Raw genomic sequence first — 26801 nt, forward strand, 5'->3', positions numbered from 1 at the left:
ATTTCTAGGTTCTAAGCCTCTGGCAGACATTAGTGAGACCCTAAGTGGTTTTCAATTAAAATTAACCAAGCCAGATGATAAGTGTAGGCTGAATTGAGTAACCATGGAGGTGTTTTTAGTGCTGATATTCTATTACAATAGTGAAAGTTGAGATTTTGCTATTTCTGGGAAGTCAGCTTTAGCAGGCATGGGAAACTTTAAAAAAGAATAGAAAAACTGTGTGCCAGTTAGTGGTAAAAACAGTATCAAAATGAATTTTGTCCCATGCTGTTTCCTAATTCTGGGTGACTTCACTCTTAGGATTTATGGTTCTAAGATTTCATTTCTTTTTGTTTATCCATTGCATATGGTTTTTAGCAAAGCTTTTTCTGACCAAGGAACCATGGTGGCTTTGGGGGCAACTTGGTTTCCTGTGAATGAGCTGGAAGGATGTATGTGACCCAAGCAACAGTTCTAATGTACAAACGAAGTGAAAGCTTTAGGCTTTGGTGTTTCTGATGGCACAAATGCAAGATTCACTCATTCCAGTTGCCTTGTCAAAGTAGCATTCAAATAACAAATGCTTGTGCAAGTCATCAGAGGTTTAATCAGATATTTGCCTACTGAGTATGCCCTGGGCACTCTTCTGGAAGCTGGTGTTTAATGGTGAGTTAGATAGAGACCGTACTCTCATGGGGTTTGGAGAGGGGTATGTGGAGGAAACAAAACTAGCAAGAATTGCCATTAGGTGGTAATTTCCACAGTGGATACAATGCAGACTGACGTAAGGGACCGAAGGACTGTATTAGCCAGCTAGGCTAGGTATGCTGCGATAACAATCTCAAAGTCTCAGTAACTTGCAACAGCAAAGATTTATGTCTTGCTTATGCCACATGTCTGTGGGTTGGCAGAGTTCTGCTATGAATAATTGTCACCCTCAGCCCCAATCTCCGGTCAATGGAGTGCATATTATCTGGAATGCTGCTGGTCACTGTGGTAGAAGGAAAATCATGGTAAGCACACAGTGGCTCTTAAGGGCTTCTACCTAGCAGTGACGTATGTTACTTTCCACCCACACTTCATTTGCCAAAGCAAGTCATGTGGCCACAACTAACTTCCAGGGTGCAGAGAAGTACAATCCTACTTTTACCCCAAAGGAGAGAGATGGGGTATTTGTGAACTGCTATGATTATTACAGCCTGGTTAGGAAAGATCTCTGAGAGGGTGAGGCCTGAAAGATGTGTGGCCAGTGGTGGTAAAATCAGGACATTCATCCCAGGCTGTGAGAAGCTCTAAGCAGGGAAGGAGCTTGGCATGTTGGAAGAACAGTAAAAAGGCCAATATCTGACCTTGGTAGTAGACCATGGTACAAAAGGTGGGGTAAGAAGGCTGAGAAGTGTAATTGCCTCCTTACTGGTCTTCCTTCCCCCACTTTTGTTCCCTTAATTGTATTCCCCACAATGAAGCTAGCCTGATTGCTCTATGATGAAAATTATTTATGCCACTCTCTGCAATGGCTCCTATAGCACTTAGAATACAGTCCTGACTTCTTAAACCTGCCCTCGAGATCTTCAGGACCTGACCCCTGGATAATCCATTACAAGGAGACACAGTGGGGGAGGGGTAACATGGCCACTTAGGGGATCATTATTGTTACCTAGAGGAGAAATGGCAGTGGCTGAGCCTAAGGTGGTAATGGTGGAGATGGAGAAGAGTGGAGAGGAATTGTTTGGGGAGGAAGAATCAAGTAGATCTTGCTAAAAGGTTGGAAGAAGTAGGGAGTAAGGAAAGAAAGCAATCAAAGATGACATCCATATTTTTGGCTAAGCTGAGTGAGTCACATTCTGAGAAGGGGAATATTGGGGAGTTGGCTGATAAGAGTTCCTTTTGGGTCAAATTAAGTTAAAAGGAACTATTAGACACCCAAGTGGAGGTGTCAGGTGAACAACTGAATGTAAGAATCTGGAGCTCAAAGAGGTCTGAGCTAGAGATATTAATATGGCAATACTGTCAATCACTTGCCTGTTGGCACTCCCATTTCCTTATTTTCCCTGCTCTACTCTGTGTGGAAGCTGGAGGGCAGGGAGAGGGATGACCCATGCAAACCACGTTTCCCAAGCTTCCTTGCCAACTGGCTTCTAGGAAAGTTTGGCCAATGGAAGGTTACTGGCAAAAGACTACAGGTCAGGAGGAAGGGAAAAGAGTACTTTTCCCTGTCCCAGCTTTGGGCAGCATCTCTGGCATTAATGTATCTGTTCAATGGTTTGAATTCCCACTAGTTTAGTTTGTTCCTAAACTCTCATGAACCCCATCTTCCCTCTTGGTCTCTCCAGTCTTAGGGAGGGTAGCAGCTTCCTGCTGTTGCTATCTTGCCTGGGTTATTTTGCCATCCCCAGTTTGCTCTTACAACTTTTCCAACATCTTTGTAACTAAGTCCCTGGATTGAATTCCTTTATTGCATTGCCCAGCATGGGTTCTGTTTTCCTTCCTCTACCCTGACTGATGACAGGAATGAACAGTATATAGATAGTATTAAAGCCATGGGTCTAGATGAGATCATTTGGAGAGGTAAAAGATAAAGAAGGAGGATGACGCTGGGTCTGCCTTCTAGCACAGTCTGTCTTTTTAGAGGAACCACTACCAGATTCACTCTTTAGTACCAGTCACAGAATTGGGTTTACATTTTCACGATGCTTAGCAGGGAACAACAATCTTTCATTGCAAGGGAGGGGAGGGGAATCCCCATCATGCATCATACCTCATTTTTGAGCAAATTAATAAGCATAATGAAGTATCCACTTCTACCAGGTTCTTAATAACATACCATATGAACGGGTTTTAAAAGAAAATAAGTTAATTGGGCAGAGGAGAATTATTTGCATGTTCAGGAAATCTATTATTTGTGTTTACAATAGGAAAATATCAGCAAACAACACAGTCATTTTCCCACTTGTAGCCTTGTCCTGGGATCACTGAAAGCAGGATTTTTGCCTCCTTAATTACTTTCTGCTTAGGTAAATACCAGGGTAAGCTCCCATTTCCTCTGTCTGGACCAATTGCAAGGAAAAGCAGTAAAGAGGATACAAAATGTAGATGTACTTGGTTCCATGTCAGACCCAGAATTTGGGGATTGTGAAGTTCCCTTTTCTGATAACCTGTATCTCAGTCCTTTCTTTTTTTAGTATGTTACCTCTTTTCCGCAGGTGTAAAATAAAAATAACAACATCCAGTGCACTGGCTTATTGTGGGAATTCAGGGAGGCACATTCAGTGAGGTAGCTTAGCGTGTTATCTGGCATCTGGTAGCACCTCAATATGGGACTATTTATTCATTCCTCCACAAAGTGTTTCCTGGGCACTCACTATGTACCAGGAATCGTTCCAGGCTCTGAGAATACAGGAACCAACAGCACAAATTCCCGGCTCTCAAGGAACTTACATTCTAGTGGGAAGAGGCAGACAACAAATGTGTAATGTGTTAACAAAAAGTCATTTGAGCAGAGGCTTGAAGGTGGTGAGGGATTGAGCCATGGTAGCTAGGGGAGGGAGGTCTGGGGTGCTGGGTAGTGTTCCTAGCAGAAGGAACAACTGCCAAGGCCTTGAGTGTGGCAGAGGAGCAAGTGAGCCAGGGACGAGAGTGCTGGGCAGTGAAAGATCCGTGGGCCAGATGGGGTATGTATGACCTTGTAGCCATTGTGATGACCTTAGCTGTTACAGGATTTTGAGCCAAAGGTGATATTATCTGAGCTAGACTTACAATTCATTCTCAAACCTTAGCAGGCATCAGAATCACCAGGAGCTCTTATTAAAACATAGCTTTCTGGGTTCTGCCTCCAGAATTTCTGATTCTGAAAACCTGCATCCATCGACTTTCCCTATGTACAGCTGCTACTGCTAATCCAGGGACCCCACTTTGAAGACCACTGCGTCAAAGGGATTGCTTTGATTATTGGGTTGAGGGTTGATTGCTTATGGGCGATGGATGTGGGCAAACACGAGAGCAGGAAGATTTGTGAGGCTCTTTTGGTACTCGAGGAGAGACCATCATTGTGGATGGAAATGGCAAGAAGTGACGGGATTCTGGAGAGTCAAGGTGGCCACAAAGTCTGGAAACCCAGGTGAATACATAATAAATGACTTATTGACATTGTAGTATAATACCTGATAACAATATGATCCATGTTTCTAAACTTTATGGCCACCCTATACTTTGACAGTGCAGCCAATAGGAATTGCTAGCAAACCCTGTGTGACACTCTTCTTCCAGTTGGCCCCAAGCTCCAGACTCTTCCCATAGGATATCAGAAGCCAGTCATTATTCAGTCCCCTATCAATCCCACTCCTATCTCTTCACTCCAACCACCTTCAACATATAACTTGTTCCAGCTTTGTGTTATACACACCTGCTTTTACCTTCAGTTCTAAGTGTGTTGAGGACCCAGATCAGGTTTGACTCATTTTGCTATTCCCCACCTGCCCTTAGTACCTAACCCAAGTTCCTAGCACTGGATGAAAGCTGCATGCGCACATAGCCAGATCTCTCTTATTAGCCTTTTACTCAATTCCTCTCTGAAATCCAGTAAGGTCTCATATGCCTGGGACTTTCAGCCAAACAAAACAAAATGAAACAATCCATATCATGTCAAAAGTCTAAACAGAATTTAAATAAGTAGGCATTCACAGATATTTGTTAAAACCTTGGGCTTGAACTTCACCTACTTAAAACACAGAAAGTGCTCTGATGGGTTAATGGTTTTCTTGCAGATACATTTTATCATTTTGTAGATAAATATTTAGCATTTATACAGGGTGCTGATTAGCGTTTTCTTTCTTTGTTCTTTCAACATTTCCGTTATTGTGCCACATAATCACCATGCTGGATCCAGGCTGTCCTAAGATCAAAAACTACCCTTTTTATGACCCTCTCTCCCATTTCTGTGAAAGAGCCTGGGCTGTAAACATGGTATGAAAAAAATTCTTATATGCCATCTTGATTGCTAACATCTGTTCAAATTTCCATTCATAAATTTAAAATTCAGGCTTCTGCAGCCATCTGTTTTCTTGCAACAATCTGAAAAGAAGAAAAGCCCAAGGCAGATGTGCAGGTGGGAGACGAGTTTCTGCCTGGCTTGGCCAACTTTTCTGAGTGTTTGCTTTGCTTCCTTTTTTCTCCCTAGCAGAGCACGCATGGCTTTTCTTGCTACAGGGTGGGATTTTAGTCTTTGTGTTGTTGCAGTTTTCTATTCTGCTGGTAGAAGGGGTTAGGAAGTGGCTAGAGTCTTTTTTTATTCCCCACCCTTCTTTTCAGTTCACTGAATCATATTGACCCTATCTTCTAGATAATTTGGGAAAAAAAACTTTAATGTTCATTTTATCATCACCTCCCAATGCCTCTCTTTGGTGTCTCTCTCTCTCTCTCTCTCTCTCTCTCTCTCTCACACACACACACACACACACACACACTCACGAGTGAAGTGCTCATTTTATGAACAAGAAGACAGGAATGGACATCTTCCTACTGACTTGCTTCAAGTTGCCTGGCAATCACAGCAGACACTGGAGAACTGGAACCCATTGCTCGCCTAGATCATAGGCAATTTTCTAGCTTGCTGGGCCACTGGGCCTCTCATTGGGAATTTCTCTGCGGATTACTTTGGCACGGTTATTGGATATGATTTGGCAGCTGCAGGACCCAGATGCCAAGCTAGGCAATGGCCCTTTTTTATTTTGCTCTTGGCAGTGTCATCTATGTCTAAGGGACTGGGCTGCTTCTAAAGCTCCTTGGCATTCTTCCAATAGTGCTGTTGCAGCAACTGTGAAGTGCCTTCGAAAGCTGACGTGACATTTTGTGGGCCTGCGGGGCTGCTGTCCTCTCTCAAATGCAACTGAGCTTGGGACTCACTTTTAGCTCTAGGTTATTATTTTTTCTAGTTTATCTGGAGTAATACATCCTCAGCAAACCACACTCAAAATCTATTTCACTTTCTAATGTCCCTCTCTGAAAACCTCCGCAGAGTGTGCGAGGATCCACCCACCCCAAACCTTAAATAGTCCAGTACATAAATTGGTGGTTTGTGGGATCAACTTACTGGGTTGTATGTACTCATTTTCGTTCTACTCTGACATTGCTTTTATATATAGCTCATGACAGATGTTCTGACCTCGCTGTGTGACCTGGAATGGGTCATTTAACCATTCTGACAACTTTTTGAAATGCCACAAGAGTAGACAATGTCGAAACCTTGCTCATGCTTGCTGGTGTGTGGATCACTGGGGTGATGCCTGCAATGTGAGGAAGGACAGGGGCCAACACAGGAATATTCAACTTAGGAGTTACCCATAATTCTGCGGTTGTCACCCCATTAGAGGAGCTCTAGCCACTGGTTTCACCAGGCCCTCCCACATTATCCCCAAAGCCCCAGGCCGTCTCTGCCTCCCCCTTTGCTGTCCCTGCCCCATCCCTTTTCCCCATTCCCTGGACTCCTCAGGGCTCAAGACTGAGAAGTGTCCAGACTTCAAATTGCAAACCTTAGCTTCCAGCTTAGTGTCAGTGTTTAAAAGGGTCTGGAGTGCAAATGGCCAGTGCCCAGCTTTGGGCCTCTCTTCCTACTTCTCCATTCATGGTGACATCATTAATTGATCCCAGTATGCTCTCCTGCTAAGGCCAACTTCAGAATTCTTCTCCAGACAGCACTCCCTGTAGCCACAAGTAATTGATTGGAACCAGGTCAGAAGATGAAACCTATTCCCCATCCTCTACCCAGAGGGACACTGACCTTGAGGCCATGGTTGTTCTGAATCAGCCATGTTGTGAATTAAATATGTTTGGTCTATATAAATAGGTTGGCTTAGGAACTAAACCTAATTTACAATATTGTTTTGGTGGAAAATTGATTAGAACTTGAAACATTGGCTTACAAGTGAACTTTTGGAAGGCAATTGGTATATGAATTAAAGTTCTCTCCTGTACTTGGTTATGTGCTGGTAAGAGTGACACCCTCGGTTGAGACTGAGAGTTTGGACTGCCTAGTTCTAATTCTGTCCATGGCTCTTACTGGCTGTGTGACTTTCCACAAGTTAATTAACCCTGTGGCTCAATTCCTTCATCTATACTATGGGGGAGGGACAGGCTTACCCTCCTCCTAGGATTATTATGATTATGATGATTATTATTATGATTAAAAATTTATCATTTGTAGAACATTTAGAATAGTGTGTAGCATACAGAAGGTACACTGTAAGAATTCATAAAATAAATATAGTAGTTTCCTTTTATTCATGGTTTTACTTTTTGTGGTTTCAGTTACCCATGGTCATCCCTGGTCTGGGAAGGAGGTGATCCTCCTCTGACATGTTATCAGAAGGTTAACAATAGCCTAATGCTATGTCACAATGTCTAGGACATTCAGCTTTCTTCATTTCATCAGAACACATTACATCATCTCACATCATCACAAGAAGAAGGGTGAGTACAGTAAGATATTTCGAGAGTGAGACCACATTCACATAACTTTTATTATAGTATATTGTAATTATTCTATTTTTCTATTTGTTATAGTTATTAATTTTGTACTGTGCCTAATTTATAAATTAAACCTTATCATATGTATGTTTGTATAAAAAAACATAAAATATAGGGTTCAGTATCATCTGTGGTTTCAGGCATCTTGTGGGTGGGGGGGTACATATCAGGGGGAACTACTGTCTGGGAAGCTATATCTGCTTGGTTTTTTTTTTCATTTTCTTTATAAAACAAAAAACAGATGATCACAAATTTTGTACTTGTATAAATGAGGTGCTATTGGTATCTATTAATAATTTATTCAGCACTTTACAAATATATTAACTCATATAATACTCCCGATAATCTCCTCCTGAGGCAGGGTATTAGTACCCATTTTGCAGGCAAGATAACTGAGGCATTTCTATATGGTATTTAAAACGGACTGGTACAGGGGTGCCTGGGTGGCTTAGTTACACGTCTGGCTCTTGATTCCAGCTTAGGTCATGATCTCACAGTTTGTGAGTTTGAGCCCTACATTGGGCTCTGCGCTGACAGCAAGGAGCCTGTTTGGGATTCTCTCTCCCTCTCTTTCTCTGCCCCTACCCTGCTTGTGCTCTCTCTCTCTCTCTCCCCAAACAAATAAACAATAAAAAATTTTAATGGTCTGGTACAGCCATACACACCCCTTTGGCACCTCTCAGACACATATAGCAGAGTTAGGGACCCTATGCTACAGATAAGTTGCTTCAGACCTTTGCCCATATGTCTTCTGGAACATCAACATGTCCCAGCTGATACAAATGTGAGTATTATTTAATTCTGTTATTTAAATTTTATTTTTAAAGATTATCTTTTACTACTACAAAATCAGAGCCTGTCCATTGTCATACATCAGAAAATAAGGACAAGCAAAAATCACAGAACAAAAGTATTCCCACCCCTCAGTAAGTACGAGTGCTAAGGTTAGTATTTATCCTTCCAGAACTTTATTTATATTTCTCTCTTTTCTATAAAACGAGATCATGATAGATACTACTGTTCTATTTTATTGCCTGTTTTTTTTCCTTTTCTGATCAATGATCTCCACTTTTCCATTTCAGCACATTTCATCTCATCTAATAATAAACTATATTTACATTGCCCGATTGTCTCCAAAATGTGCCTTATCACTGTTTATCCAAACCTGAATCTCATCCAGGACCATGTTTGCATCTGCTTGTTATGTCCCACAAGCCTCTTTTAATCTACCCCTTTTTTCATGACACAAATTTATTGAAGAGACTGGGCCAGTTGTCCTGCATTCTTGAACTTTTTTTTTTTTTTTTAATTTGGAAAAGATCCCAAGTTTGCAGAAAATTTGCAGTAAAAATAATTTTCTTTTCTTTTCTGAAGCATGTGAGAGAAAGTTGCTGATGGGATTGATGCTCCATCATATCTGTTATTGTTATTTGCAATTTATTTATATCAGTATGGACTCACAGATTTCTATTTTATTTAATGGGTTATAATCAGTTACCGTCTTTATTTTCATGCTAATATTGTTCCATATTTGGCTAGTGGGAGTCCCTTCAAGCTGGCTTCTGTATACTTTGGGTGTGACGTGTTTCTAAATTCTTTGATTACTTTTGAACTTTTTGGTACAAAAGAGGTTTCAGGCTTATCTGGTGCTTTCCTTAGCCCAGCTCTGGAATCAGCCATTTATCCAAGATTCTTTTATGTTCTTTAGTGGAGAATAGTGTTTAGAAACCCAAATCTATGCCCTCAGTATGCTCATTGCTATTGGAGTGTCACTGCTCCCAGATCCTCTCAGTGCACAAAGCTGGGGAATGTGCAGATGTGTGCATGGACACTTTGACATTTAAAAAAAATCTAACTGTCTAGCCATCTATCTATAATCTCTATCCATCTCTCTCTCTCTCTCACATCTTAAACCCCTGTGTTCACATCACCAGCACAGGGTTCTGATTTTCTCTTGCCATATTTGTAATTTGCTTCTCCAATAGTGAGACACCTAGCTCTCATTGCTCTTACTATATTTATTTATTGAATCAATCCAACTCTATGTAACCAACCTCCTATCTGCCTTCTGTACTGCTTGGGTTCCAACACCCCACACTGATGCCCCATGTATGCAGCTTAAGTCCTGCCACTTCATACCAGCCCACCCTTCTTTGTGGGCATCCTCCTCACCCCATTGGTGCTCCAACATACCATACCAGTGCCCCCCCATTCCTATCCCATGTGAATGCTTTCCTCATCCTTCTAGTCCTCTGACACCAGGCTGAGCCACCTTGCTAAATGGATACCTTCCTCACTCTGCTCAGACTTCATTGCTTACACTGGGTTGCATCCCTGTGGGGAAGGGACACCCTCCTCACCTTGCTTTGGCTATGACACCCCACATGGGGTCACCCTCCCACATGGAGCCTCACCTTACTCTGTTCAGTTTCAACTCTTCACACTAGGACATAAATGCTCTTCTCTTCTTGGTCAGGCTACCCTGTGCTAGGCTTAGCCCTTATATGGATATCCTACTCCTCCCACTCAGGCTCTTGCGCCCTGCTCTGGGCCACCACATCTTATTATCCCCCTAACCCCCAACACTAGCACTTTGCTTGCTCAGTTCCATCCAATGGCTTTTGCACAGATTATTCAAGAAGAGAAGAAGGGAAAGAAGAAGAGGAAGAGGGACCATATTTGATTCTGGAGGAAAAGAAGGCTGGCACTTTAGTTTCCTCTCCCACAAGTGACTGAGACCCCAGGTGTATTCCTTAGTTACTAGCTAAGTTATAAGTGGTTAGTGCTAATTGCACAAATATATGAATTATCTTTTTGAGAGAATCAGGAAAAGATTCCTATTGTTCTTTCCCAAAGGATTTGATGAGGAGAGATGCCAGGTCACTAATAATTAGTAGGGAACTGTATTAGTTTGCAAGGGATACCATAACAAAGTACACAGACTGAGGGGCTTAACCAATGAAAATGTATTTTCTTACAGTTCTGGAGGCTACGAGTTCAAGATCAAGGTGTCCATGGGGCTGGTTTCATCTGAAACCCTTTCTTTGGCTTACAGATGGCTGGCTGTCTTCTCTCTGTGTCTTCATACCATCTTCCCTCTGTGTATCTGTGTCCTACTCTCTTCTTTCAGTAAGAGCATCAGTCATACTGGATGGGGGCCCACCCTAATGATCTCATTTTAACTTAATTACCTCTTTAAAGATTTTTATCTCCAAATATAGTCACACTCTGAGGCCCTGGGGGTTAAGACTTCAACATATGAATTCTTGAGGGGACATAATTGAGCCCATTATAGGGACATATTCTCATAAGGCCTTACATTCTTCTTTTTGTGGTCAGAGTGTCTTATGCAATGTAGATTTTTAGGGCTTCTTTATTTGAATGACTAACCTCTTTAGAAAAGTTTATTCTTTCTTATCATTTCCCAGCAAAAATCCCTACTACCAAATCTGAGGAAAGTAGTATGAATATTTTGGTGGGCTAGGGAGGAGGTTTTGATCTCTGGGTTTCCTGAATAGCAAGTTGAAGCCAAGGGCAGGAACATCAAAAAGAAAGTGAACATGTACTAAGGGGACCTGGAAGATTGGCCGCAGGGCCCACTGAAGGAAACAAAATGAGTCAGTGGCTCTTGCTCTGGGACAGATGTCTGGCTCAGGGGCCCTGGGCTGGGTGCAGAGGTTGGAAACACTGTCCCATTGGATAAAAAGGGCACACTCCAGGATTTGGGGAGGAACTACATTCAGGGTAAGACTGAAATAGAAGGTCAGGCTCAATGTACCATGAAGTATCAATCCAAGGAGATCCAGGTACTAGACCACAGGACAGGGGTAGAAATAAGGAGCTAGACAAAGAGGGTTAAGAGTAGAAAGTACAATGTGGAACATGGAGCAGTTTTCTGAAGCACTGGGACATTACTGTAGGAGCTGTTTATAGGCCCTTAGCTGCCTGGCCATCCTAGAACTGTAGGAGCTATTAGGGTAACCAAATCAAGTCAGGCACTTTGTAAATTAGAACTTTCTTGGAAGCAAATGACAGACATTCTCACTCAAATAAGCTTAATTAAAAATGGGAATGCATTGGTGCATGTAGCTGAAAGGGGAAAATCTAGCTTCAGGCACAACTGGATCTTGGGGTTCAAATAGTATCATTACTTCCCATCTGATGTGTTCTTACCTCTGCCTTCCCCTTTGATTTGGCTACATTTTTTGACGACATGTGGCCTTTCTAGGGCTAGGAGAAATATTTTCAAGTAGAGCAACTTCTACTTTCCTTCATCTCTCCAGAAGAATCTCCCCTCTTTCTTCCATTGTCTATCCTAAATTTTAAGGATGACTCTAGAACAGTTTGAATCATATACCCATTCATAAATCAATCACATAGTCAGAAAGATGGCATGCTCTGAGTGGTTATTCTGGTTCTGGTAGGGGCTAGGCACAACTGTATCAGAATCATGTAGAAAGGGAGAACTGAGGATCCCTAGAAGGGCAGCAAAGTGCTATTACCAAAAAAACAGAGAATGGATGCATGGTGGGCAAAACCATGCATCCATCATAATCACCTATACCAAAACCAGGGAATGGACACATTTTACATGCCCAAGATAGCTTCTATCCTGGAATATTCTGTGTGCTAGATTACCCCTAATATGTGGGAGAATGACCCTAGAAGACTAGGTCTGAGGCTTCTATAAGACATCCTAGAGTTTCTTGCTGTGGCACTGGCCTCCTTCTGAGTCAGGCCCTGTTAAACCAGTGTCTACTTTGTCCCACTTTCACTTGTCATTTTAGTGTTCCCCTAAGAGACTAGTAAGCAGTTAGTTTGACCATAGCACATATAGTAGGCAAAGTACATCCAAGTTTAGCCAAGCAGGGAAATGAATCTTCAGGTGTCTGGTGAGATGTCTCCTGCCATAGAGGCCTAGGGACTGTTTCTGCTTTTAGGAGAAAATGTTATAAGCTATTCCAAAATACGGGGAAAACGCTGGCTTGTTTTTTGGCGTATCCCATCCCTTTCTTCCGCCTTCCTTCCTACCTTCCATTTCTCCGACTATCTTCTATCATCTATGACACTTATACAACACTCATTATGTGCCAGGCACCATTCTAATATGCTTTTTACAAATATCAGCTCCTTTGTTCCACATAATTGTTATATACTAACAGTACCCTTTGTGTCCCAGTGGAGGAGAGATGTTTTCTTCCTCAGGCTTATGAAAGCCCACAAAGTTGATCCTGAAGATTTGGAAAGTCAAAGTAAATCAAAATTTAAAATAACAAAGAGAAACTTAGCTCAGAACAAGTCAAGGTTACCCTCATCCTCCACACATACAAAAAGAAAATGTTAAATAAGTTTTCACTGAAGTATTTAGTCCCTGGGTCTTTTGAAAATCATACCTTAAGACACTCCTCTGAATTACCTCAGCGTGATATAAGTAAATGGAATTCCAATCAAAGTCATTAAGGGTCTTCTATGTTCTAGATACTATGCTGAAAAATATACTTATTTGTCCTTAGTGAATGAGACACAGTTCCTGTTTTCATGAAACTTACTGTCTAGAGAATAATAGTCACATGTGGCAGAGGTTGATAACTATCTCTATGTTTATTCCATCCTCCTTCCTATTAGTAATAGAGTCCCCAAAAGTTTTAACTGTGCATATGGCTGCCAAGCTAGAAACTACTTTCCTTAGCACCTTTGTGATTAGATTTGGCCATGAAATTATATTTTGGCCAATCAGATGTGAGCAAAAGTAATATATACAACTTCCCAGTTACACTGTTTAAAGAATCTCCTTTCTCCCATTTCTCTGGTTTCCCTTCCTATAGATTGGAATGTACAGATATGGTGCTGGGGTCCGTCTTCAACTATAGGATAAGAACCATACTCTAGCAGCCTATCTCAACTGGTTTCTGTAAGAGAATTAAGCCTTACAGAAAATGAGTTAAGTAACTCTTATCTCCATTATTCCAAGGATGGTACAAAGCTATACTACTCTAGATACCTAGGAGAAAAGTTAATTCATTAACACAGTGGATGCTTTAAAGCATTAAAACTTAATTCTCTTCTGAAAACTCCATTGGGAAGGGCTTCTAAAGGATATTGGAGTAAAAAGACAGAAGGAACCTGGACTCCTGGAAGTCCACAAGGATCACGGCCTCTAACCCATTCTAGACTGCTGGCCCATCTCTGGGCTATATGAAAAAGAAATTGTCAGTACTATTGGAGCCACTATATTTGGTGGTCTTTTATATAACAGCTTAGCCTTTTGCCTATCTAATTTATACCAACAGGAGAAAGAGCATTGTTGTGGGACTCAAGAGGTTTGAGTTCAAAGAGCGATGTGATGTTGGGCCAGTTGGTCTCAATCTGAGAAGATAAATAAGGGCACTTTGGGTATTATCTTTGGCACAATCCTTTGGCTAAGGGAGGCCATCTGGACAGGGCAGGAGCAGCAGATTCAGGGAAAAGAACTCAAAAGCAATGTCAGGAGGAGCTTTTACCATTTGTGTCCTTCCTGCCCAGTTTTGTCCTAGATCCCTCTGGGGGTAAATACCCCTCTTTTTCATGAACCAAAAATTGAAGGTGCCAAAGAACAGAGTGGATGTGTAAAAGGCCGATCAGACCAAACACATATTAGCAAATGGCTGGCCTTTCTTTTGGGAGATACATCTTTCCTCAAAGACAAATGGCTGTCGTTGCCCACAGAGAGGGTGTTAATAGGCATCTTGGGACATGCATTCTGGGTTCTGCTGGATTTTTCTTTCTCTTCAATATGGTAACTTTTCAGCACCAAAGTCCAACTGTTGATCTCCCTCCCCATAGTTTTTATTAATAGAGTCACGGCACACTAGATATAACTGCTAGTCAGAGAGGTCCTAATTAGTACTGGTGCCCAAAGTGCACACCCATGGACAATATCACATGTAATACTTGTAATCACTTAGAAGATGAAGGAGGTATCAATCTAGATTCTGTAGATGAGAAAACTCATGTCTGAAGAATTTTAAATAACTCATGGAAAGCTATGGAGCTATTAAGTGCTTGTCTGGCTCCACAATTGATATGCTTTTTATTATACCATGTAGCTTCTAAGTATTGAGTAAAAATGACCTCTGAGGTAGATTGAATAATTGACCCCAATTTTTCACCTCTCCCTGCATCTACACTCTTTAAAAGTGAGTTTGTAGTTCCTTTCACTAGGGCCATAATGTACTTCCTGGTCTCTTAACTTTGGACTTAGCCATCTAAACTGCTTTGGCCAATGCAATGGGGGTGGATAGCACCTTGTGCCTGTTCTGAGCCTCAGCCTTAAGAGACATCACATTTCCTGCCTGCCCTCAGTGGCTTCTGCCATTGCCATGGGAAGGAGATGCCCTGGATAGTCAACTACACCAAGGAGGAGGAGAAGAAGCCCCCTTCAGGCCCCAGAATTAACAAACATGGAGCAAATCTGAGCCCCTTACAGCAAGGAATTGACCCCAGTTAGATTTGCAGATTGAGGCAGAGCAATCAGCCAAGCTCAGCCTGGATAGCCCTGGCCAACCTGCAGACATGTAAGAATAAATGAATATGGTGTTATAACATTGAGATGGTTTGTTATATATACATCAACAGCTGACTGAGATGATCTTTTAGAACACTTCTTTAGCTACTGTGGAAACATGATTGCATTGTCCTGAAACTGGGATTAGAGGTACCATTATTTTGCTTATATAATACTTTAATGGCTCCCTGTAGCTTTTATGATTAGGTCCACACTCTGACCTCTAAACAGTCTTGGATCTTATCCTCTCCTGACTGTCTATAGCATCTCCTCCTCTACACACTCATTACATTGAATCCCCACATGGGTCATGCTGTTTCACACCTCCCTGTCTTTGTGTACTCAGTTCCCTCTTCCAAGAATGTCTCCTTCTCTGCCCAATTCTAATAATTCTCTAGTATCCATTTCCTGTGTAGTTTGTTCTGTGCCTCGCATTGTGCCACAGTTTCTACATTATAATAACTGTACCCACCTTCTTCCGATATGTAATCGCCACTGCCTGGACGCTGTTACCTTGGGTTTGTTTCTATCACCCCTCTTAGGAGATCAATGCCCTAACAGCACCTCCTACCTGGCCCACAGACAGTAGCTACTACTGAGCTTGTCATGAGAGAGTGCCCCTCTCATCAATGCATCCTTATTGCTTTGGTAAATGGTTGACTGGTGGGCTTTCTTGCTTTTGGTAACTTATGTATCTATCTGGTAATCTCCGGGACCTATTTGGTAATCTGTCTGGACTTTTGATCCATTCTTCCACCATCTGCATTGGCAGCTCTGGCATTTGTATTTCCTTTAGTGTGGTCCATCACTTTTTCTAAGATTCCTAAAAAGCTAAGTTAGCCACATATTAGATTCATCTTCTGAGGTCATTGCCTGGTATTAAATCCTGTGTCAGTGGAAAGTGCTACCAGAATTGACAAACTCTTCCTTATTCATCTCTATGTTTTACTCTTCTGGATCCCTCCACCTTTGAGGTCAGTCCTATATTTCCTGAACTCCTGCTGGTATATATTAGCCAGATCCTGCATCAACTTTGGGTTACAATCCCCTATTCTAGTACAAAGTCCAGCACTGGCCATCCAGAATCCTAATCTTTGTATAGCAGCCCTGCCTACATAGAGAATTTTACTTTCTTTGAAGTTATCCTATAATGATTAAGGAGGGTCATCAGCTTTTTCTTCTCTCCTGTATAGGCGATGAAAGCCTCTTTATATGCTACCACAGGAGTGCTCTGGCTCCCACATTCAGCTTTTGATTATACATTAATCACTCTCAACCACTGTCTCTTGCCTGAGCACAGTCACTCAATTCCACTGTTCTTACAATTTCTTCCATCTTTCGGTCATGCATCACCACCTTTTTTTTGTGTGTGTGCTAAAAAATAAAGAAGTACTCAATGAATAAGACAACCTGCAACAAAGGAAATTCTGGAAGAGGGCTAATAGCTGCAGGCTGGATGTCTGCCAGCAGTACTCCAGAAGTGAAGGAAGGCATAGAGGCATGAGGCACCCTGGCACGGTGGAGGACTATAAGCAGTCTAGAATTGGAGTTAGAGCTGGAATCACATACTTAGTAGTGTATGTCTTCTGAGAGTCTAGTTGTTATTCTACTGTAACAAGCAATCTTTGTGAAGTCAGATAAAGCAGCTAGATTTCTTGCTCACACTAGGGAAAAGCCATGTGCTTCTGCCTTTTTGCTTCTCAATTACTACCACCTCTTGTCACAAGAACAGGATAGAGAAGTATAGAATAGGGGCCCTGGAAGAATACGTAAAGCTGGGGCTTTATGCCAACATTTTGGGGATCTCTCAGCACCAGTCACTGATGCTCCTTGGTGTCCTCTCCTCTCCCATACTGCTATGTTCAAGAGTTCCTGTACCAGTCAGCCTTTGGGGAGACAAGAACAATGCCAATGATTACCGATTCCTCCCTTCATCACCTCTCTCCTAAGGGGCAGAGAACTCAAGGAAGCTCTAACTTCCATTTCTAGGATTGTCACCACCTACTTTATAGCAGAGATTCAACTTTATTAAAGGATTCACTCAACTTATTAGCCTGTTTGAGAAGGTAAATTTTTCCAATATAAAGTAATAAGAGTTATTTCTAGAAAAAAATGGAAATTTCATATACAGAAAAAGAAGAAATAAATGCATTCATCTCATCACACAAAGACAAACCATTGTTGCATTTTGGTACAGTTTATCCTATGTTTTTCATGATTATTTTTTACATAGTTATAATCATATAAAGCATTTTTCTTGCTTTAGACTTTAACATTATAAAAGAAGCATTTTTCCATTGTAATCCTTGTAAGCAGAACATAAGTAGAACATTACACAGAAAGAAATGTATTACCTACTTAATCATATCCTTATTTAGGGGAAGATGTACGATATATATGATATAGAAATGTATATGTATATGTATATACATATAGAAATGTATATGATATATATGATATATCATATATATCATATACACACACATATACAGTGCTACAAATAAGGCCTTTATTAAGGCTTTTAATTTAAAATTAATGCTGATATTTTCCATGTTAAGAAAAATTATTTGTAGGCCTAGTTTTAAATTGCTGTATATTTCACTCCTTGAATGTACTGAAACTTGCGAGCTAGTTGGTATTATTAGTCATATGATGTATTGTTGGTGTTTTGCTATACCAAACTAATCTGTTATATATTTCGATGTCCTTAGAATTAGAATAGACTTATAGAAGTACATTATTAGGTAAAAGAATGTGACAAAGAGTGCTAACTTTTCAGCAAACCCATTCATTGTTTCTTCTTTGTGGGCACACAACTAGACCACATTTCCCAGTCCCCTCACAGTGAAATGTGCCCACATAGTTGAGTTCTATCCAGAGGAATGTGAGTTACTTCCAGGCATCCCCATAAAACATTACATGCACACTTCTCTATACTTTTTCTACTTCTGCAGAATGACCCCTGGACATCTCCATTGAATCGGGCCAAGGATCCATTAATTTCCAGATTCTTGAATGATTGCAAAGTCGTATAGAGCATCTCTCTTTCCCTCTCCCTTCCTCTGTCCCTGCATATCTCTCTGCTGTTCTTTCTCTTTTACACACACACACACACACACACACACACACACACACACGAGACCTGAAATAATTTAGGAATATCCTATGAACAAGAAATACTCTATTTTGTTTGAGCCATTATACTACATTTTTGGGACAATGTCTCAGCAGCTAGTGTTACCATGGTTAAAAAAATACACATTTTAAAATATCTTTGTATGTTGGGTTATTTTTTGTACTTACTTTTAAACTGATCTAGAAATGTACAGCTAATACATATTCTCATCTGCAATGTATGAGAAAGCCCACATCGTTGTCAGCATTAAAAATATATTTGGCACCTTGCATAGAAAGGTTTATCATTAACTTTGCCTTTTTTGATTACCAGTGAAATTGAATATTTTTGTTTATTAGTCATTTGTATTTCATGACATTTTTTTCAAATATGGAGGCTGTATAATTTTTTTTAAAGCACTCAAATACATCTTTCTTTCTGTGATGACTTTTATTGTTCTAATCTACATGTTTACACACAACTCAAAATTAATATTCTATTGACATGAAGGGTCAGGTTTACTTTTTTTGGCTAATAATTTAGAGCTAACTATATTTTAAAGGTATAGTAATATCTCATGACCAATAAGATCAAGAAAAAAATGAGTTTGGTTCTGCAATTCTGGGAAAACTGGATTGTTAATCAGATAATTGCAGAACAGCATGTTCAAAACAAATACCAAGCAATTCCTTTGAAACTCTGGTTTGAAACAGGGCTACCACCTGGTATATTGTATATTTATTTGGTTTTGGGAAGTGTAATTTGGCTGCAATCACTGTAATTAGGAACAGTATTATAATGGAGTTTAGCTCAACTCATGCATTGGCTTTGACTTACATGACACGTAACCATCTTGGGTTTCTTACATGAGCTGAATGTTTTCTTCCAAACTTGGTCTCCACCCTATATTTTTCACCTTGCATGGAAAGCTAGGAGTGGGGGAATGGGCAGTGACTAGGATTCTGGAAATATAACCCATTCCCCTGTACTTATTTTTACCTCTCTCTTCTTACATGGCTCTGCTAGTCACCTTTACCTTACCCTCATGGCTATCTTGGTTAACTAAGTCTCAGCTATTATTAGGACATACAATACAAACATTTATTGAGTCCTACTATGTGTCAGATATGGTCTTACATGATGAGAACACAGTAGGTAAAGGAATAAAGCAAAACTCCCCGTCCTTGAGGGACTTCCAGAAAGTATACAATAGCATAATAAATAAATACTATTACACACTATGTTAGCAAATAGTAAATGCTGCGGAAAAAAAACTAGAGCAGGGCAAGGGTAATTGGGAGTTCTGGGGTGGGGAGGGACTGGATTAAATTGTATTAAATTGGTGGTCAGGGTTGGCCTCATGGAGATGTGAGAAAACTCTTCAAGAAAGTGAATGAGGAGAGATGGTCAACTAGATGTCTAGGGAAGATGAGTAGCCAGTGCAAAGTCCCTAATGCAGGAGTGTTCAGGGAGTAGCAAGAAAGATGGCAGTAAAGCTGGAGCGAGTAACCATGGAGAAGTGAGGAAGGGTTGTAGGCTACATCATGCAGTATCTTGCAGGCCATTATAAGCACTTTGGCTCTTACTCTGGGCACAATGGGAAGCCACTGGAGGGTTTTGAACAGATCAATGACATTATCTGGCTTTCACTGTGAAAAGTTCTATTCCTATTACCTATTGCTGTGCAACAAACCACCACAAATCTTAGTGACCTAAAACAGTTTATTATTTCTCATGGTTCTGTGAATTGGCTGGGCACAGTTGGGCAGCTCTTCCTTGAGATCTCCCGTCAGATGGCAGGTGATGCTGGCTGTAGGTTGGGTCCTCAGTTCAGGCATTGACTGGAACACCCTCGTATAACTTGGGCTTCTCAAATATGGAAATTGGGTTCCCAGGGGCAGCATTGCAAAGGCGAGCATTCTATGAGGTCTTAAGTGGATTCTGCAAGGCTTCTTATGAACTAGCCATTTTGCCTCATTCTATTGTTCAAGCAAGTCTCAGATGTTAGCCCGGATTCATAAGAGGTGATTTAGATTCCACTTCTAGTTGGGGGTTGGCAAAGTCACGTTGCAGAAGAGTACATGGGATGAGAGTTATTCTTCTGGCTGCTATTGGAAAATATAAAATGCCTCAGGGTCCCTCTAGCTGCTGTAATGAGAATAGATTGGGTGGTGAAGGAAAAGATGGGAAGGGGCATGGGCTAAGTGCAGTCTGTCTAAGCGGGTAATTGCAATAACCCAAGCAGAGATGATGGTGTTGTGACATGGTAACAGTAGAGATAATATAAAGTAGTCAGATTCTGGATTTACTCTGAAGGTAGAGCCATCATTATTTACTGATGCCTTGGATGTGAGTGTGAAAGAAAGAAGTCAAGATGTTAGCAAAGTTTGTTCTGGGCAACTAGAAGGATAGAGTTGCCAACGGATGTGAAGAAGATTGCAGGTAAAGCATATTTGGGCATGATATGTTTGAAATGTCTATTAGATATCCACAGGGAGAAGTTAAGGTAGCAGTTTACAAGCTGAGAGCAAGGATGGAGAATATTTTAACATATTTAAAATACATTATGAGTGCTCTGTGAGTGCCTTCGAAGCTCTAAAATTCTGATAGATTTTTATTTGCCTCATTTTCAAATGCTATGTATGGCACTAATTACAATAGCCACAAACTACATACTTTCCAAATGTCCATCAACAGTAGAATGGACAAATATATTGTGGCATATGCACCTAATGGAATATATATAACAATGAGAATGAATGAATCCTAGTTATGCACAATAATATTAAGTCTCTCAAACGTTTAAAAATTTTTAGATGTTCAATTGTAGTAAAGGAATGTAATATAAAGTTTATTAAGTATACATTTTTAAGTACTGTTCAGTAGTGGTAAATATTCACCTTGTAATTCAACAGATCTCCACACCTTTTTCATCATGCGAAACTGAAAAACTATACCCATTAAACACAATTCCCCATTTCCCCCTTCAGCTAGCCCCAGGCAGACACCATTCTACTTTCTGTTTCTAGGAGTTTGACTACTTTAGATACTTCATATAAGTGGAACCATACAGCATTTTTTGCGTGACTTATTTCACTTAGCATAATGCCCTCAAGGTCCACCCACAATGTAGCATGTGACAGGATCTTCTTCCTTCTTAAGGCAGAATAATATCCTTTATATGTATATGACACATTCTGTTTATCCTTCCACTGATAGACCCTTGGCTCTTATGAGTAATGCCTCTGTGAACATGGGTGTGCAAATAATCTTCTCAAGATTCTGCCTTCAATTCTTTTGGATATATACCCAGAAGTGGATATCTGGGTCCTATGCATTCTATTTGTACCTTTTTGAGGAGCCACCATACTGTTTTCTATAGTGGTTGCAGCAGTTTGCATTCCCACTAACAGTACATAAAAGTTCCAATTCTTCCATATCCTTGTCAACATTTCTTGTTGTCTTTTTTTTAATAGTAGCCATCCTAATGGGTGTGAGGTGGTATCTCATTGTGATTTTGATTTGTATGTCTCTAACAATTAGTGATGCTGAACATCTTTTCATATGCTTATTGGCCATTTGATTATTAATTATCTTTGGAGAAATGTCTGTTCAAGTCCTTTGCCCATTTTTCAACCCAGTTGTTTTTTGTTAAGTTGTATTTCTTTATATATTCTGGGTATTAGCCCTTTACCAGATATATGATTTGCAAATATTTTCTTCCATTCCTTTTTTTTTTTAAATTTATTTATTTATATTGAAAGAGAGAGGGAGTGCACATGTGTGAGCAGGGAAGGGGCAGACAGAGACAGGGAGAGAGAGAATCTTGAGCAAGCTCCATGCTGTCAGTGCGGAGCCTGATGCAGGGCTTGATCCCATGACCCTGGGATCATGACCCAAGCTGAAACTAAGAGTTGGATGCTAAACTGACTGAGACACTCAGGTGCTCCTTCTCCCATTCTGTACGCAGAGATTTTTACTCTGTTGATTGTGTCTCTTGCTGTACAGAAGTATTTAATTTTGATGAAGTCCAACTTATCTATTTTTGTTTTTGTTTTGTGTGCTTCTGGTGTCAGACCCAAGAAATAATTGCCAAACCTAATGTCCTGAAGCTTTTTCTCTATAGTTTCTTGTAGTATTTTTATAGTTTTAGGTCTTAACATTTAGGTTTTCAATTCATTTGGGTTGATTTTTTGTATATGATATAGGGTAAGGGTCCAATTTTATTCTTTTGCATGTAGATGTCCAGCTTTCCCATCATCTTTTGTTAAAGCCACTGTCCTTCCTCATTAAGTGGTCTTGGCCCCTTGTCAAAGATAATTTAGCCATTTATGCGAGGGCTTACTTGGCTATTATAGTTTATTGGTCTATACATCTATCTTTATTCCATCAAACATATTTTTAAATGAAAGAAACCAGGCACAAAATAATATGAACTGTATGATTCCATTTATATAAAATTCAAAAATGATTAAATCTAATCTATAGTGTTAGAAATCAGTCTAAGGGAATATCCTTATGGGGGTGGGTGGCTCGAAGGGAATATGTGAAGGGCTTTTGGTGGTACTGGTAATATTGTTTTTTGATTGGTGTGCTGATTATACAGGGGCATTCATAAGTAAAATTCACTGAATTACGCACAGGTATTTAGTATTCACTTACTTCAGAATCTTGATACTATTTAATACATTCTTTTTTTAAAAGTAAACTCTACCCCCAATGTGGGATTCAAACTCACAACCCCCAAATCAAGAGTTACATGCTCTACTGACTGAACCAGCCAAGTGCTTCTATAGTATTTAATATAATCTTAATGAAAAACGGTTGCATAGGAATAGAGAACTATGATTACAAAAAATCCATTGATCCTGTATTGCTTTTAATTATTATGACGTGTGTGTGTGTTTTCCCCCATTGGATTCAAACTTAGGCAAGATGATAAGAGTTTCGATATAAGTTTCAGACATTCACGTTCAAGGGTACTTCTTTCTTTACACACCTGTCAAAGTAGTTAGGAACGAGTGGATGAAAGAGAATAAGCAATGCTTCATATTGCATTCTTTGAAGGATTGGGGTGTTGGACAAAAAGAATCCAACTGAGTAAATTTGAAGATCTAATTGACTTTATTAAGTGATTCATGAATCAGGCAGTATCCCATCTAGCAAGTAGAAAGATGGTCCTGAGGAGTTGTATAAAATGGAAGGTGTCTTACAGGAAAGAGGATAGGGTAAGGAAGTTATTAGAAAAGAAAAAAAAAAAAAAGACAATTTCAAGCAAGGTGACCTTTCCTTAAGGGGAAGGCAGGAGGTCTTATCATGCTGATGAATTCATCTTCCTTTTGAGGGGTGAGATAAAGAGGGCCTGTGTGACAGATCACCTCATTGGTGCTGACCAGAAAATTCCTGACTGACTTGTCAAGACTACATTTCCAGGGGAGGTTGAAACTGCAGTTAGGTTATGTATGAAGCCCTGGTTTGGTGACTTAGCCCAGCATACGTGACTCTATCTTGGGCCTGTTGGTTTTCTTGTTAACAAAGGTAATGTTGACTTTTGTTAGTTGAGGGATGGCATCTGACTAGAATACTTTCCTTAACTGTAATATTCTGGTAATGTCAACTTTGACAAAGAAACATTTTTATATAATGCCAAGCTAATCAGGATAGCTGCCAAAATAGAGACCCATCAATTATTCCTGTAAACCCATGTCAAAGGAAAAAGAAAGTAAAGACTTCTCTTCAATATATCTATATTAGAGCTCCCCACACTGTGTGCCTTGGCATATTGAGTACCAGGAATGAGTTGCAAGTATGTGGAGGCACAGATTCTACTCAGCCCTCAAGATGGTCAAGCTAGGCTTGGGGAAACAAACTACTTGAGCTGGCCATGTCCTGCAATGAAATGCCTCAATCCTTCATCCCAGCATGTCTTAAAGGTATCATCTTCTTTGCCATGATATGCAAATGGTTACAAAGTCAATAATGAGAAAAAATGGTAAGAAGGGACCCAACACAGCAAACAGTTCCACTTATAAATAGAGAATTACTCCTCAATTCTGATAGTAACCCAGGTTAGTAGGATGTACAAGAGGGGCCTCTAGGAAAGAAAAGTTAGGTATCAAAGGAAGGCTCTAGAGTCAAACTACTTGATTTTGAATGATGGCTCTATCACTATCCAACTGTTTTTTGTAAAGTACTTGAAAGACAAAAAGACACTGCTCTGTGCCTCTGTTTACTCATCTGTGATTCATAGAAATTTACCTCATAGAATGTGAGAATTAAATTACATTAGTTCAGTGTTTATCATAGAGTATCAAGAAATATTAGCTATTATTAATATTGAGTACCACTGAGTAACATTTATTGAGTACCAAGCTTGAGTGCTAGGCTTGCTAGGAATTTTTACAAAGTTTATTCAATCTAATCTGCAAAGTCGGTTTTATTATTTCCCATTTTATAGATAAGGAAATAAACGCTTAGGTTAAATGACTAGCCCATGGCTACACAGCTAATTAATGGCAGAGGTAGACTTTAACTTGTAGGTCATGTAAACCCATGGCCTTCAAATGTTTTTGCTAATATACTCCCTGGCACATTTTTAAAAAAAACATTTACTTCTGTAATTTTATTGTAAGTTTAATAGTTGCAAAGAATAATGTTTCCAGCAGGTTGTAAATATTGATGTTTCAATACAAAACTGTTATATTACTCTTCTAAATGTATCCAATCGTATTTAAATTCTACAATGGTTGGTTCCTAACCATCATCTGTTAAAAAAAAAAATTCTTGAAAAATTCTTTGTAATAGTAAAAAAAAAATTTACACTGTTCCTTTCTTTCCATGAAGTTGTTTTTCCACCCTAATGCCCCTTATCCAGAATTTTATCCCCCTGGTTTTTATGTTTCAAAATATTTTGTTGATTGCTCGATCATATTTTTTTCTCCACAATAAAAATACACATGTAAGTCTAATTTAAAATTTTTTTCTATGTTACAGAATTAGAACAAATAATCCTAAAAACTGTATGGAACCACAGAAGAGCCCAATGAGCCAAAGCAACTTTGAATAAGAAAAGCAAAGCTGGAGGCATCACAATTCCAGATTTCAAGTTACATTACAAAGCTGTAGTGATCAAGACAATATGGCATTAACACAAAAATAGACACATTGATCAATGGATCAGAATAAAAAATCCAGAAATGAACTCATAATTATATGGTCAATTAATCTTTGAAGAAAGTAGGAAAGAATATCCAATGAGAAAAAGAATGTCTCTTCAACAAATGGTGTTCGGAAAACTGGATAGCAATATGCAAAATAATAAAGCTGGACCACTTTCTTATACCAAACACAAAAATAAATCCAAAATGGATCAAACACCTAAATGTAAGACCTGAAACCATTAAAATCCCAGAGACAGTGACCTCTTTAATATTGGCCTTAGCAACTTCTTACTGGGTATGTCTCCTGAGGCAAGAGAAACAAAAGCAAAACTAAACTACTGGGACTTCATCAAAAAAACAAAAAAACACACAAAAAACAAAAAACAAAAAAACACAAAAAAACAAAAAAAAATACCTGTACAGGAAACAATCAATCAATAATCAACAAAACTAAAAGGCAACCTACAGAATGGGAAAAGATATTTGCAAATTTTATACCTGATAAAGAGTTAGTATCCAAAATATATAAAGAATTTATAAAACTCAACGTCCAAAAAACAAATAATCCAATTTAAAATGGGAAGACATGAGCAGACATTTTTCCAAAGAAGATATACAGATGGCCAATAGACACATAAAAGATGTTCAACATAACTGATCATCAGGGAAATACAAGTCAAAACTACAATGAGTATCACCTCACACATGTCAGAATGGCTAAGATCAACAACACAAGAAACAGCAGGTGTTGGCCAGGATGTGGGGAAGGGGAACCTTCTTACACTGTTAGTGGGAATGCAAACTGGTACAGCCACTCAGAAAAACAGTATGGAGGTTCCTCAAAAAGTTAAAAATACAACTACCCCATGATCTAGCAATTGCACTAATAGGTGTTTACCCAAAGAATAAAAAAAATACTAATTCAAAGGAATACATGCACCCTGGTGTTTATAGCAGCATTATCCACAATAGCCAAACTCTGTAAACAGCCCAGGTGTCCATGGACAGTTGAAGGGCTAAAGTATATACATAAAGGTTATATATATATATATGTGTATATATATATATATACACACACACACACACACATATATATACATACATACTTTATATACATATATAAAGGGTATATATATATAATGGAATATTGTGCAGCCATCCAAAAGAATGAAATCTTGCCAATTGCAATGATATGGAGGGAGCCAGAGAGTATTATGCTAAGTGAAATAAGTCAGTCAGACAAAGACAAATACCTTATGATTTCACTCAAATGTAGAATTTAAGAAATAAAACAAATGAGCATAGTGGAAAAAAAAAGAGCGAGGCAAACTAAGAAACAGATTCTTAACCATAGAGAACAAACATGGTTACCAGAGGGGAGGTGAGTGGAAGATGGCTGAAATAGGTGATAGGGATTAAGGAATGCATGTGTTGTGATGAGTACTGGGTGTTGTACGAAAGTGTTGAATCACTAAATTGTACA

The 26801-nt window shown here is 39.6% G+C and overlaps 1 long non-coding RNA gene across 2 annotated transcripts; it reads left to right on the plus strand.

Moving 5' to 3' along the window:
* Positions 1-8311: 8311 nt before the first annotated feature.
* LOC109278050 (uncharacterized) lies at positions 8312-25359 on the plus strand. Of its 2 annotated transcripts, none has more exons than XR_002085482.2 (3): positions 8312-8444; positions 16911-17109; positions 25152-25359. It is a non-coding gene; the product is annotated as an uncharacterized LOC109278050 (long non-coding RNA). The 2 variants fall into 2 exon arrangements; XR_002085481.2 differs by having other exon boundaries at positions 8312-8426.
* The last annotated feature ends 1442 nt before the right edge of the window (positions 25360-26801 follow it).

Source organism: Panthera pardus, unplaced genomic scaffold, assembly GCF_024362965.1.
Source record: "Panthera pardus isolate Hobbes unplaced genomic scaffold, ASM2436296v1 HiC_scaffold_7, whole genome shotgun sequence".
Classification (NCBI taxonomy): Eukaryota; Metazoa; Chordata; class Mammalia; order Carnivora; family Felidae; genus Panthera; species Panthera pardus.